The following is a 13892-nucleotide window of genomic DNA, read 5'->3' on the forward strand; positions in this document are numbered from 1 at the left end:
AGAGAAAGAAAAGGTTTTAATTTGGTTTTGTTTCAAACTTGGGCCAAAAATCATTTCTGATGGCCTAATTATTCCACAAGCCTGCCCCGAATCCGTTCCAATAAACCTGGTCCATATCCCTGACCTGCCTGACCCATTTCCCCTTCCCTTTTATTAAAAAAGAAACCCTAAAGAACAAAGAAGATCAGATCCTTTAGAAAAAAGGAGGAGCGCCATTTGGACCTTCTTCTTCATCAGCTCATCTTTTCTTCAACGAAAAAACAAGAAGACCCCTTCCCCTTGAAAGAGAAACGGCGACCTCACCCCCCCTTCTTTACAAAAGTTGACTAACATCAGATATAGACCTAGAAAAAGAATCAGAAGCTCCACCTTAGAGAAGACAGAGGCAAACGGGGGATCTGGGGAGCCCCTATTTTTTTTCTCCATTCCTTCTTCTTCTCAAATGGGAATAATCAGAAAACTTTCCCCTTAGAAAGGCTATCGTCGTTCCTCCCTACTATACTAATAATAGACCCCCCCCCCCCCCCCATTTTCGAAAAACCCAAAAAAAAGGAAAAGAGAAAGGATAAAGAGTACTTTGAAATTGAAGAGCAGTAGGACTAAAAATAGAGGTTCAAAGTCTTTTAGTTACTGTTTGTTCATCATAAAATCGCTTGGGATCAAAGAAGAAGCCCGATTCAAATCACTGTTCCTTTCCGCCGATGTCGCTGTTTCTGCTCGATAACGCTGCTGTTTTCAGCTAGAATTTTGGAGCAAAACATTGTATCTGCTGATTCTTCTAATGTTATTAAAAGAATTTCGAATAAACAGGTTCATCTTTTCTCCTTTTTCTCTGTTATTCTCGATGTTACTTTCGTATTGTTGTGATTGAAATATGGTGATGCCATATTCTCTTAGTTACTGTGATCGTAGTGTATGAGAAGCCTGTTGGGTCAGATGCATATTATTATCTTCTTTATAAAATTTGTGTCAATTTGCTCTTTTAGTATTTTGTTGAATGATCTTGCTCGTTAATTGTTGGTTGCGATTTGATGTCGCTGCTGGAATAACAGTATCGTTTGCCTGTTGTTGAAATTTTGTTTGAACTTTTTTTTATTTACTTGATGCAATTCTTCTCGGTGTTGAGACTCTACGTGGATTATACCCAATTGAAACTATTTCTACCATTGGAAGAAAAATTTGTGCCCAGATAATTTTTAATTTTGTCCTGATCCTTTGTGTGAATTAAGAGAACCTGTGTGTATCTGGTTTTCAAATATCACCTTTTAAAGAATCATGTGTAGAAGATAAGACTCACCACATGCTTATCTTTCTGGGCCATAGATTTCTTGCGTCCAATTTAGTGAGGTTATTTTTACTTTTCAGCAGGATATTTATAGTTATTCTTATTTTGACTTGTTTAGCTTGGCCTTTCCAAAAAAGTCAGTTGCATATCCTGAAATCCATAATTGTGTCTGAGATTAATAATATGCTCAGTTGAATGACCTACTTTAATTATTTTCTCTCCATGGAAGTTTTTCTTTTTCTTCTTAAATGTTTTGCATCAGATTTGTGTTGCCTTCACATAGTGAAGAAACATTTTTTGTATCTAAGGTAACATGCCTTTTTCTATTACAAAGTAGTAGACTGATCTCACACTTTAATCTTTAGCAATGTTTTTTTTTGCATTAAGAACACCCTTCCATAACTAGTTTATCACACTATTCCATAACTACTCCATAATTCATGGCCTTATAATAATCTCAAACATAGAAATATTAGGCCATGAATATCCGTAGTTCGCTTTAGGCGCTATAACAAACCATCGTGACTATGGGTACGGTTCCCGTGACATAGTTACGATGCCTAATTCCAACATTCGGGTGTGCATTTTATGTGACCTGATCATAAAAACTTCGAACATTAATAAAAATTAACATATCGTGAATCGCAGGTGCATTTCATGTAGCGTGGTTTGCGGTGTGTTCTAAAACGGCAACTGCACGACAATCGTAACCTGTTCAAGAAATAATTTCATAAATCCTAAAAAACGATTTTAAATTAATTAAAAGCAGTTATAAAGTTACAAATGTACGCTAGGTTTAAAACTTGTAATTAATCAGATAATTAAGCCAATATTAATAGTTAAGCGACCGTGCTCGAAGCACAGAACCCGGGAATGCCTAACACCTTCTCTCGAGTTAACGAAATTCCTTATCTAGAATTTCTGGTTTCGCAGACTTTTAAATAAAGTCGATTTTTCTCGATTTGGGATTTAAAAAATAGATCTGTGACTTGGGACACCAAATAAATTATTCCAAGTGGCGACTCTGAAAAATAATTAAAATAATCTCCTTTCGATTTATGTCACTTTAATTGGAAAAACTCCCTTATATACCCCCATCGGGTGGTAAAAAGGAGGTGTGATGCTATCAAGACAGATATATTCTTTTCTTTCAGACTAGTATTTTTAGTAGAAGTTCGTGAGTTGTGACACCAGTTTCTAGGTGGTACTTCAGTTTCGTTAATAGTATAAACGTAATTAGTTAAATCATGTACTTACGCTTTAATTTTCGCTAATTTAGTTTTGTTAAGTGTTAATTATAAAATGATAAAGGAAAAATGTGTAATATTCTGTAACATTGGCTTGCCTAGCAAGTACAATGCTAGGCGCCATCATGATTCCGAAGGTGGAAAATTCGGGTCGTGACAGTGGCAGACGATGGGGAACCCTGACTACAGATATGTCAGAGTCTTTCAACGGGTTATTGAAGTCTGCACGTGGATTTCCTGTCACTGCCATGGCTCGGATGTCATTCAAACAGATGGCGGAGAGGTTTGTTGAAAGGCATAGAGGTGCATCAAAATTGATGGACAAGGGTGTTGAATTTATGCCAATACTAATGAAAAGTTTTGAGAAATACAGGAGGCGAGCACATTGGCATTCATTTTTATAGTATTGCAACATGCGAAATATTTTTGTAGTTCGCACCGCTATCCATCAACACCGGGGGAATAATATCCACACCGTAAATGAAGTTAGCAGGTTGTGTTCATGTGAGAAATGAACCATCTACCACATGCCATGCTCACATGCCATGAAGTGCTTTCAACATACAAGTTTAGGGGCAACCAACTATGTTGATAGGCAATACAGTGTTACTGCATACTTAAACAATTATAGTGGGCAGATGCAGCCAGTGGGTGCTGAGCATTATTAGCCACCAGAGCCATTTAAAAAATTGTGTAATAAGGACTATTTGCGTAAGCTACAAGTGCAAAAAAGAACGTGTATACGGAATTAAATGGATATTGGTAATACCATTTATGCGCGTAAATATGGCATATGCTCGCAAACAGGACACGACCGTCGTAAATGTCCTTCAGCTGGTTTGGGTGGCGGTGGTAATCCAGCTCCTGATGCAGGTTCATCTAATGTGCCCAACTATCAATGATACACGTAGTGTTTTGTTTTCGTTTTTGTAATAAGTGTATGTACTTGTTTATGTTGCAAGATGTATCAAATAAAATTATGTTTCCATTGTTGTTAAATCTTATTGATATTTAACATTTTTCAGTTGAGTAAATTAATGAATTTCTCCCTCCCGTTCATGTAATCAAAAAATGTATTGGATTAAAAAATAAAAGATGTTTGATAAATAAGTAAATATATATATATATATATATATATATATATATATATATATAGTACTACGTTATGTGTGTTGTCTTCTCGATCTGAAAAGCTGTTCGATTGCGAAAAAGTTATTTTGTATCAGAAAGAATCTTTAACACATGAAGCATAGCGCGGTTAAATACTACGTACTGTGTGAATATATATAACGCGGTTAAATACTACGTTATATGTGTTGTCTTGTCGATCTAAAAAGTTGCCCAACTGCGAAAAAGCTGTTTTGTATCCAAAAGAATCTTTAACACGCGAAGCATAGCGCGGTTAAATACTACATTATGTGTTAGCATAACGCGGTTAAATACTACATTATGTGTATTGCATTTCCTATTAATAACAGGCGCATTCTAGTTATTTTCTACGCTTAACCATAACAAATAGCAAAACTTTCCATAAAAGCAGGGGTTTTTTCGCTTTAACAAATGTCTGAACGCATGTAAGTACCAATGTGCCAATATGGCAAACGCTATATGATGGCGGACTGTTGGGATGATGGTGAAGTTGCGCACATATACTGGATGTGTGTGAACAAGTTTGGAGGCAACGACGGAAATTTTTGCAATTTTGAGCTATGGCTTAATGAACCATGTAAGCACGAAAGCTACAAATGATCTTCGCGGTATCTTCATGATTTGACCAAAAAATAGCGGGAATATGAACGAGAATATAAATAATAAATTGCGGAGTTGAAGGAGAAACTAAAAAAGGCGGAAGAAAAAAAAATAAGCTGGAAGAGAAATTTAAGTGGTTGGAGTAGAGAATAATATGCGGTAGTAACTAAACAATGACATGTATGTGTTGAGTGTACTACTTTATCTTTATGTTTCCCGTGTCATGTATTTTTATTAGTTGTACTGAATTTAAATTATGTTAAGTTGCTATGTTTGTGTTTGTGTTGTAGTATTTAATATAAAGAAGGAACGGAGAAATAAAAACATAATGCGCATATTATGTAAACATAAAAAATTATTGTTTTTATTTACATAAAATACAAAAAAAACCAATGTGTCCCACAACTTGTGTTCTTCAATGCAGCCGTTAGCCTGAGGCGCATCCCATCCTGCCCGGATATGCTATCAGGATCATCATCATGGCCTCTTTATCGTAGGATGCGCTGCAGCATGATCGTCAGTAGTGCTGACAGGATCGATAGAAGGGGTCGTCGGTCCATCAGCGACCTGCAGAAGAATAAGTCAGCTCATTATATGAAAATATATATTAGTAATGTACATGTTAAGTCAAATTTTTTTTAAATAGTCTTACCATGGTCTCGTCGGGCTCTAGAATATAAGCATCCGTCGCATCCTACTCAGCATCGCACAAAGTGGCCTCCGTGATGGGCTGGGATGGATCCTTAATAAGAAAAATATAAATTTATTTATGGTGAATCGATGAGATAAAAACAAATTATACAAACATACTTGCACCTACGAAAGATCCACAACACCCGTCGATGATGAGCCATAACTCAACCGGCGCTCACCATCCACATCTCGGGTCGACCGATCCTCAGCAGCGGTCGATGGGCCTGAAAAGAACTGCTCCCAATCATCTTCGGTAATGCTCGTGCCCGTGATCAACAATGGATCTAACGGGGTCACTTGCGATGCTGATGGAGTGAACGCTAGCTGAAGGTTGAATGATGGCATGCTGCTGTGATGCTCGTCTGGGTGATGGAGGTCACCCGGCAAATCAGCTCCAACATCCTCAACAAGTGCCTCAACACCCCCTTGCTGAGGACCACCTCCTCGCTAGCCCCCACGACCCCGTGGGATAACCCTGCCTCATGGGAAAGCCCTGCCTCATGCTCCCCTCGCTCGTGGGATAGGCCTACCTTGATGGTAGTGCTCTGGCGCCACATAAGCTGGGACGTGCTCTAAGCGCTTGTCCTCTCTAGCTTGATGCAGTGTCCGGGCAGCCAGCTCACCTACTGGCCATACTCGTGCAAAATAACCGCTCCCTCGCCGGCATGCTGCTGCATCTGCAGTCCCAACTGGTGGAATAAATGTAGGCCAATAGCCTGCACAACATGTAAAATATAAAATTTCGAAACGCTAGGTCACAGTTATTAGTAAGAATACCAAGTAACATACCAGTGCCTTGTACGTCCTGGCGTATGGAACATACCAACCGCCAGTTCGATGAATTGGATTCCCGACGAAAAGTCGGGTAACACCACAGGACCAGCCTATATAATCATGCTTAGTATCAGCTCGACTCGGTAGGGGGGGGGAATCAAATCAAATCGCCTGTCCCAAGTAAATATCTGCTCATGTAGCCATGCCAAATATGTGTCGTCCACCCTGGAATGATCATCCCGCTGGTAGTGTGTGGTCTGCCAGGTAGGCGGTGTCGGTACGAGCTGCAGAATGCCAAAGGGCCCGCTCAGTGGCATGATGCTCCACAATATCAAGGCAGATCAACGGGATGGAAGACCCCACATAAGTCGGCCGGCGGAGCAATAATTGGGCAAGCCAGCTATCAACGCATCGCTGTATGGCGTCCAAATGAACCATTAAGTAAGAACAGAAAACTTGAGTATACGCAACTTGTGTTTGAAGCTATGACAAGTAAACTTAGATATACATTACCTGTGCGCCATCCATCAAATCCAAGATATCCCTGCACAAGGAGACATTATGCTGAGCCTCGTACTCGCGTGTATGTCCCTACCGGAGAACCCACCTCCTAGCTAGAGGAAGCAACAGAGGGGGCACATCCAGATCTAATAGTAGTAGAAGTGACTGCAATTGTAGGAACCACTCCCAGGCCTAAACCTAACATAAAAAGTTGACGTAAAATTTAAGATATATTTTTACTAGGTATGTTAAAATTACTAGAGTATTTGAATATGTTGTCACTTGTAGTAGCGGCAAAAATCCAGCAACGTCACGCTGGGTGCCCATGCTCGCCCGACACATCTGCCTGTACAAGTAGGTGAGAACAGCAGCACCCCAACTGTACAGGGATAACTCATCTAGCTGCTCAAGATGATGAAGAAATCTCAAGCTGACTAGGTTCCCCGAAGTGTTCGGGAACAAGGCCCCTCCAAAAATAAGGAGTAGCAGCAACCTCGTATACTGGTGAACATGATAATCCGATGTATCTCCATTGATGTCAGGATGCAATGCCTCCAAATACTGTCGAATAGTTGTCAACGAAAAATGGCTGGTCCCAGCCAATACATTCTCATCCTCTGGCTGGAAAGCAGTAAGCCGTTGTAGCATGTCCCGGTACTGCACACGTGTCATCTCTCTCATGCTATGCGGCAGAGCAACGGGGTGTCCATCAACGGGCAACCTATATAAAACCTACATGTCCTGTAGTGTGATGATGGCCTCGCCAATAGGCAGGTGCAATGTGTGCGTCTCCGGTCACCACCACTCTATCAGGGCCGTGACCAAGGACCAATCGAGCTACAGCCGCCCGATCTCCAAAATCCTGTAGAAATGCATCTCCCCTAAGCGTGCGACTACACGGAGATGGAGATCTCTGTCATGCAGAAAGACCCACATGTCGTCCACTCTCTTGACGTGGAGAGTCTGGGTCAGTAACTCTCCCTCCATATGTGGGCGGACCTATGATCGCCATATAACAATAGTAGCTTATCGCTTGAAGGTCCGGGATGAATAGGTGGCACCTCCATGTCTAATGTAAATTAAACAACATTAATTACATGTTAGTTTTATAATTTTATGTTTGTTTGTAAATTAAATAATTAATTTTTATAATTATATATTTACATATGGGTTCTGTCACGACCCTAACCTCGGACCCGGTCGTGATGACGCCTCTCGTGAAGACAAGGTCAGCCGACACATTCCCACTTCATTTTAAGCAACTAAAATACTAAGTATTAAGTCTTTAACATGATAAAATCCCAAAATAAGCGGTGAACAGTACAACTTGCGGAATTAAAACCAATACAACCCGACATCGGGGTGTCACCAGTCATGAACATCTATCAATATACTACAAGGTTGGAGAGTCTACTAGCTATTACAGAATCACTAACAAGAGAAAGGAAATGAGATAAAGGGGAAGAAGCACAGGGCTGCGAACGCCGAGCAGCTATCTCGTGAACTCTGAAATCTGCCAGGAGCTCTCAACCATCACAAGCAGGATCAGCAGCACCTGAATCTGCACACGGGGTGCAGGGAGTAAAGTGAGTACTCCAACTCAGTGAGTAATAATCAAAAAATAAAGACTGAGAAATAAGAAATCACGTAAGGCATATTACAGGCTATAAGGAAGCAGTAAAAACCAATAAAAGTAATGAAATAGTGAAAATATGCAGAATCACTTTAGTTCAATTTAAGCTTCTTATAATGCCTTTTTAAAATAGTTAAGCAAGTAAAAGACAGTCAACTAGAAAGGTAAACACATAAAGAAACGCCCCTCGGGCACAATACCAACAAAATTAGCCCCTCGGGCAACACAGAAAACAATAACTAGCCCTTCGGACTATATCTCACATCACAATGAGTACCCTCACTCACTGGGGGTGTGCAGACTCCTGGAGGGGCCCTTTACGGCCCAAGCGCAATATCAAGCCATCTCGTGGAATAACCAACAAGACACCTCGTGGCGTACAAATCTCAGGCCCTCGGCCTCATAATCATAATTAGGTGTTTCATCACAACATAGGCCCTCGGCCCTACTCAGTTGAAATTCTCACAAGCCACTCGAGCAGCAGTAAAATATGATGCTCAACCCAAAATATCATTTAAAATATTATTTTAAGTGTTAAAGCAGAGTAGACATGGCTGAGTTATGAAAACAATAGAATATAGCATGACTGAGTACAAGTATAAAGTCAAAATAGTGAGGAAATATCAGTAAAAATCCCCTAAGGGTTCAAATAGTTGGCACGCAGCCCAAATATGGCAGTCAGCCCAAAACATGATGATAACAAATAGTTTTCAGTCAAATACGGGGTAAACTAGTCATTCAGGACGGACTAAGTCACAATCCCCAACAGTGCACGCCCCCACGCTCGTCATCTAGCATGTATGTCACTTAAATATAGCACAACAATGTGCAATCCGGGGTTTCATACCCTCAGGACAACATTTACAATCATTACTCACCTCAATCCGGTCCAAACTATTGTCTGCGATGCCTTTTCCCCTCGAATCAGCCTCCACTTGCATGGAATCTATCCAGAATCAGAATCACGATGTTAAAATATGCTAAGGGAACAAAGCGCAAGCGAAAATAATCAATTTACAACATAAATCCCGAAATTACCAAAACCCGACCCCCGGACCCACGCCTCGAAATTTGATAAAATTCATATCAATAGATTCCTCATCTCCCCACGAGTTCATACATATCTAAACTACCAAAATCCGACCACCAATGGTCCCTCAAATCCTCAAGTCTAGGTCTCCAATACCAAGCCCTAGTTTCCCCAATTTTAACCCTTAAATTCCATTAATTATAGCTCTAATCCGTGAAATAATACCATAGGAACGAGTTTTAGGTCCAAAATCCTTACCTCAATGAAATCCCCTTGAAATCCTTCTTCATATCGCCCAAAAAGCTCCAAAACCTGACTTAGAAATGGTGGAATAGCTCAAAATCGCGAAGGAATGAATTTATATGTTCTGCCCCAGCTAAACTGCTTCTGCGGTCCCAAACTCGCACCTGCGAACCTGCATCTGCGGTCCCAGGTGCGCTTCTACGCAAATCACTTAAATACTCTACTTCTGCATCTGCGATGCTCTATCCGCACCTGCACCATCGCAGGTGCAGTCCTTCAACCGCTTCTGCGGTTCCTGCCTTTCCTAGGATCTTCCGCTTCTGCGACTGCTTTCTCGTATCTGCGGCGTCGCACCTGCGGTCCCTAATCCGCTGGTGCGGAAATAACAGAAACAACAAAAATCTGCAGCTTCACCAAACTCCCAATCTCTCCGTCAACCATCCGAAATCACCCGAGGCCCCCGGTACCTCAACCAAAAACACAAACATAACCCATAACATCATTCAAACTTGTTCCAATCTTCGAAACGCTCAAAGCAACATAATATCAACCAAAACACAACGGATTCAAGCCTAAGTTTCCAAAATCTTCCGAATTATGCTTTTGATTAAAAAGTATACCAAACCACGTCCGAATGACCTGAAATTTTGCACACACATCCCAAATGACCCAACGGAGTTACGACAACTCTCAAAGTTCCATTCCGACCACTATATCAAAATCTCACCTATCAACCGGAAAACGCCAAAAATCCAATTTCGCCAATTCAAGCCTAAATCTACTCCAGACCTCCAAAACACATTCCGATCACGCTCCTAAGTCCCAAATCACCTCCCGAAGCTATCCGAACCATCATATCTCACATCCGAGCCCTCTAACACATAAGTCAACATCCGGTTGACTTTTCCAACTTAAGCTTCCTCAAAAGAGACTAAGTGCCTCAAACCTTACCAAATCCTTTCCGAACCGGATCGAACCAACCCGATCACTCATAGAACTGATGAACAAAGCAATAAGAAGCAGAAATGGGGGAAACGAAGTGGTAACTCATGAGACGACTGGCCGGGTCGTCACAGGTTCCAGGTTCGATATTTGCGGCCCAATAGCACCAATTTGTCCTGAATTCTTCAATGTATTAGTTTTGTTATTTTACATGTTAGTTTTATAATTTTATATGTTTGTTTGTAAATTAAATAATTATTTTTAATAATTATACAATATGTAATTATTAAATATTCACATATGAGTTCCAGGCTCGATATTTGTCGCGCAGTAGCACCAAGATATCCTAAATTCTTCTATGCATTAGTTTTATTATTTTACATGTATGTTTGGAAATTAAATAATTAATTTTTATAATTATACAATATTTAATTATTAAATATTCACATATGGTTTCCAAGCTCAATATTTGCGGCCCAGTAGCACCAAGATATCCTAAATTCTTCTATATGTTAGTTTTATTATAATTTTATATGTTAGTTTATAAATTAAATAATTAATTTTCATAATTAAATATTCACATATGGGTTTCATGCTCGATAATTTTATAATTTTACATGTTAGTTTTATAATTTTATATGTTTGTTTGTAAATTAAATAATTAATTTTTATAATTATACAATATTTAATTATTAAATATTCATATGTGGGTTCGAGGCTCGACATTTGTGGTCCAGTAGCACCAAATATATGTTGACTATCGCGCCCCCTTTTTCCTTCGCGGAATCGGGTTTATGACATTTTGGTTGGGACAACTCTTTTCTTTTGGAAAGGGAGTTTGCATTTTTGAGGAGTCACCACCTAACGATTTAAGGCGCGTTAGGACACCTATGAGGTTCATTTATAACTACGTTTGGTAATTAGAGATAGGGTAAGGGCTTGAAATTATCCTAAGGGGAAGGTGTTAGGCACCCTTCAGGATCCACTATTGTGGTTCCCGGCCAAACAGTTTTTTGTGAATTTGTACAAGTAGCAAATAAACAAGTATGGTTCAAATAGTAGGGGATTTAAGTTTAAATACACAAGTGCTTGAAAAACAATTAGTGAAAAAGCAAGAGTTTAAAAAGAATTACTATCTAAGCACATTTGTGAATGTAAAGAGGGTGTCCCAGGTTTGTTTATAATATGGATCACATCAATGCAATACCCGGTATGACACTCCTCAAAGAGGGGCTACACGTGGTATTAAAGCACTAGTCATCATGTCCATATCTACCCTTTCCCGCCCCGTGAAGGTAATTAAAGAGAAGGTTGGTCTCAACACCTATTGCATGTTGTTTCCCGTCCCTTCCTATCAGTCCCGGAGGAATTTAGGACTCCTATCCTATAAAAGGGGGTTCTAGGAAGACCCTCAAATTTAAAGGTAAAATACTAAGGCGACATACAATAAACAAGTAGGACTTCAATATCTCCACACATATTGAAGACAAATGAAAGGCTCAGATATATCTCCACACATAGTACACATAAACATCATGACTCATACGCAATTAAGGTCTAAATTTAGATCCTAGCAAGGTATCTAAGTGATAACAGCAGAACCAGATTTATTACATGACTCAGAAAAGAAGTCCGAATCAGGCTTGCCTATTGATTTTTAACACGTTGACAGTTAAACACTAATCACAAAGACGGTTCTGGTTTTATTTTAAAGTTGATTGCCTAAGGCTTGCCTAGGCGTGAAATAACATATAGCAGTTATTCAGATTTGTTAATAATTCCAGGTTGTTATACCTAATAGCATGCAGTTCTAGATGTTGCAAACATCCAGAGACTAATTACCAGTTTATTTAGAATAGGAGGACTATTTATACCTTTGTGTTTAGACTAGGTATGATTGAATAAGTGCGATCCTATAACATGATGTCTAATGCAGCATGATGCATAATAACTCAAACAGGATTTCTAAATGCATATCAAGTTATGCACAGTTTCAAAATAGGCAGGAGTGACAGTTTTTTTGGTTGTTTACCTAAAGCAGGATTTCTAAGTGCGGAGCATGGTTGCAATATGGTGAGTGCATGAATAACAAATTATGTTAACACGTTTACCCTAAGGCAAGATTTCTAAATAAAATTTCAGAACATGTTTACGTGGGTAGAAGCACATAATAGTAGCTTATTTTATTGTTATTATCTACCCTATGGACATGATTTCTAAGTGTGGATGAGATGCTGAAAATAGTACATATAAATCTTAAATAGCATGATATCTAATGCATGACATGCTTGGCATGTTGTACCTAAACATGGCTGCTATTCCGCATAGAGAAAGCAAAAGTAGGAATATGATTTCTACCCTGAATTATACTACAACATGTATATTACCCACCCCTTTTCACTATCCAACCCCAGAGTGGTTTACAAATTATTACAGACCAATACTAAAATGAATTACATAAGAAAAGTAAAAAATTACACTATAGAGAGCCTGAAACAGGCCCAGACTTTCAGCACCTGAGTAGGACTTCCTCCCTGAGTTATGTAATAAATCTCCTCAAGTGCCAAGATTGTTCCATAGTCTTTCTCGTATCTGGGTGTGTCAGAGTTCCCTAAGGACCTCAAGGGATCCCGGGAAGTGCTCACACCCAAATTCCATAGCCAAGACAAAGTAAATGCAGTGTGGAAAGGCCAACTTTTATGTGTCCAAGTTCAGAAGGAGCTCAAGGGTCCCAAGGCAAGGCTCACACAAAAGGGGTAGAACCTAGTGGTCTAAGAGTATATGTGAGAGTGCTTGACATAGATTTAAAAGAGTTGAGTTGGAAACAATTTTGACAATGATTAGTTTGAAATAAGCTTTGGAAAGCAATAGAAAAGTTTGCCTCGGTGAAAAACCAGTTTGAAGAAGAAAAGAAACACGACAATCAGCAACTCAAAACCAAATCAACATACATAGTTCAAACACAGACAGTGAAAGGAGGAATTGGGGACAAGTAGTTCATATGTGAAAGCATATTTGCACATAGGTTAACACCATATAATTACTACAGAACTTAAATAGTCACAGCAATAGCCTATCACAAAAGGTTCATGCCAGGAGCTTAATAGTATTAGATTAAGGAGTGCTAAACAGAGTTACTCATTAGGTTTAGGGAGAAGGGTTCAGAATCACATAGTGACTAGGTGTCATGCTTATGATGTATTGGGGGTTAGGGGGAGGGAAGAATAGTAGTAAAAAATGTAAGAAAGTGGGCGACATGTGGGACTTTCTACATGGTAGAGTTCTCCATGCCCGTGTAGTCGCGTGCATGCGGGACACTGGTTTCTACAGGATGATTGAGATCGGGCGGCTGCATCTCGATTGGTCTTTGATCACGGCCCTGATAGAGCGGTGGAGGCCGGATACGCACACTTTCTACCTTCCCATTGGCAAGGCCACTGTCACACTGCAGGATGTGGAAGTTTTGCATGGGATCCCCGTTGATGGACTAACCGTTTCATTGTTGTCTAGCATGAGAGAGATAACACGTGGTATGTACCTGGACATGCTGCAGCGGCTCACTGCTTTCCGGCCAGAGGATGAGACTATACTGCATGGGGCCAGTCATTTTCCCTTGACGACTAAATGCATCCTCTGATCAATGACGATATATCGGATTATCATGTCGACCGGTATACGAGGTTGCTTCTACTGTTGTTGTTTGGAGAGGTCTTGTTCCTGATCACTTCGGGGAACCTAGTCAACTTGAGATTTCTTCATCATCTTGAGCGGCTAGATGATTTACCCCAGTACAGC

The 13892-nt window shown here is 39.9% G+C and overlaps 1 pseudogene; it reads left to right on the forward strand.

Annotated features, from left to right (window-relative positions):
• Positions 1-13892, forward strand: part of LOC138875157 (bifunctional dTDP-4-dehydrorhamnose 3,5-epimerase/dTDP-4-dehydrorhamnose reductase-like) — a 112239-nt pseudogene that overhangs the window by 67123 nt on the left and 31224 nt on the right.

This window comes from Nicotiana sylvestris, chromosome 8, assembly GCF_000393655.2.
Source record: "Nicotiana sylvestris chromosome 8, ASM39365v2, whole genome shotgun sequence".
NCBI lineage: Eukaryota > Viridiplantae > Streptophyta > Magnoliopsida > Solanales > Solanaceae > Nicotiana > Nicotiana sylvestris.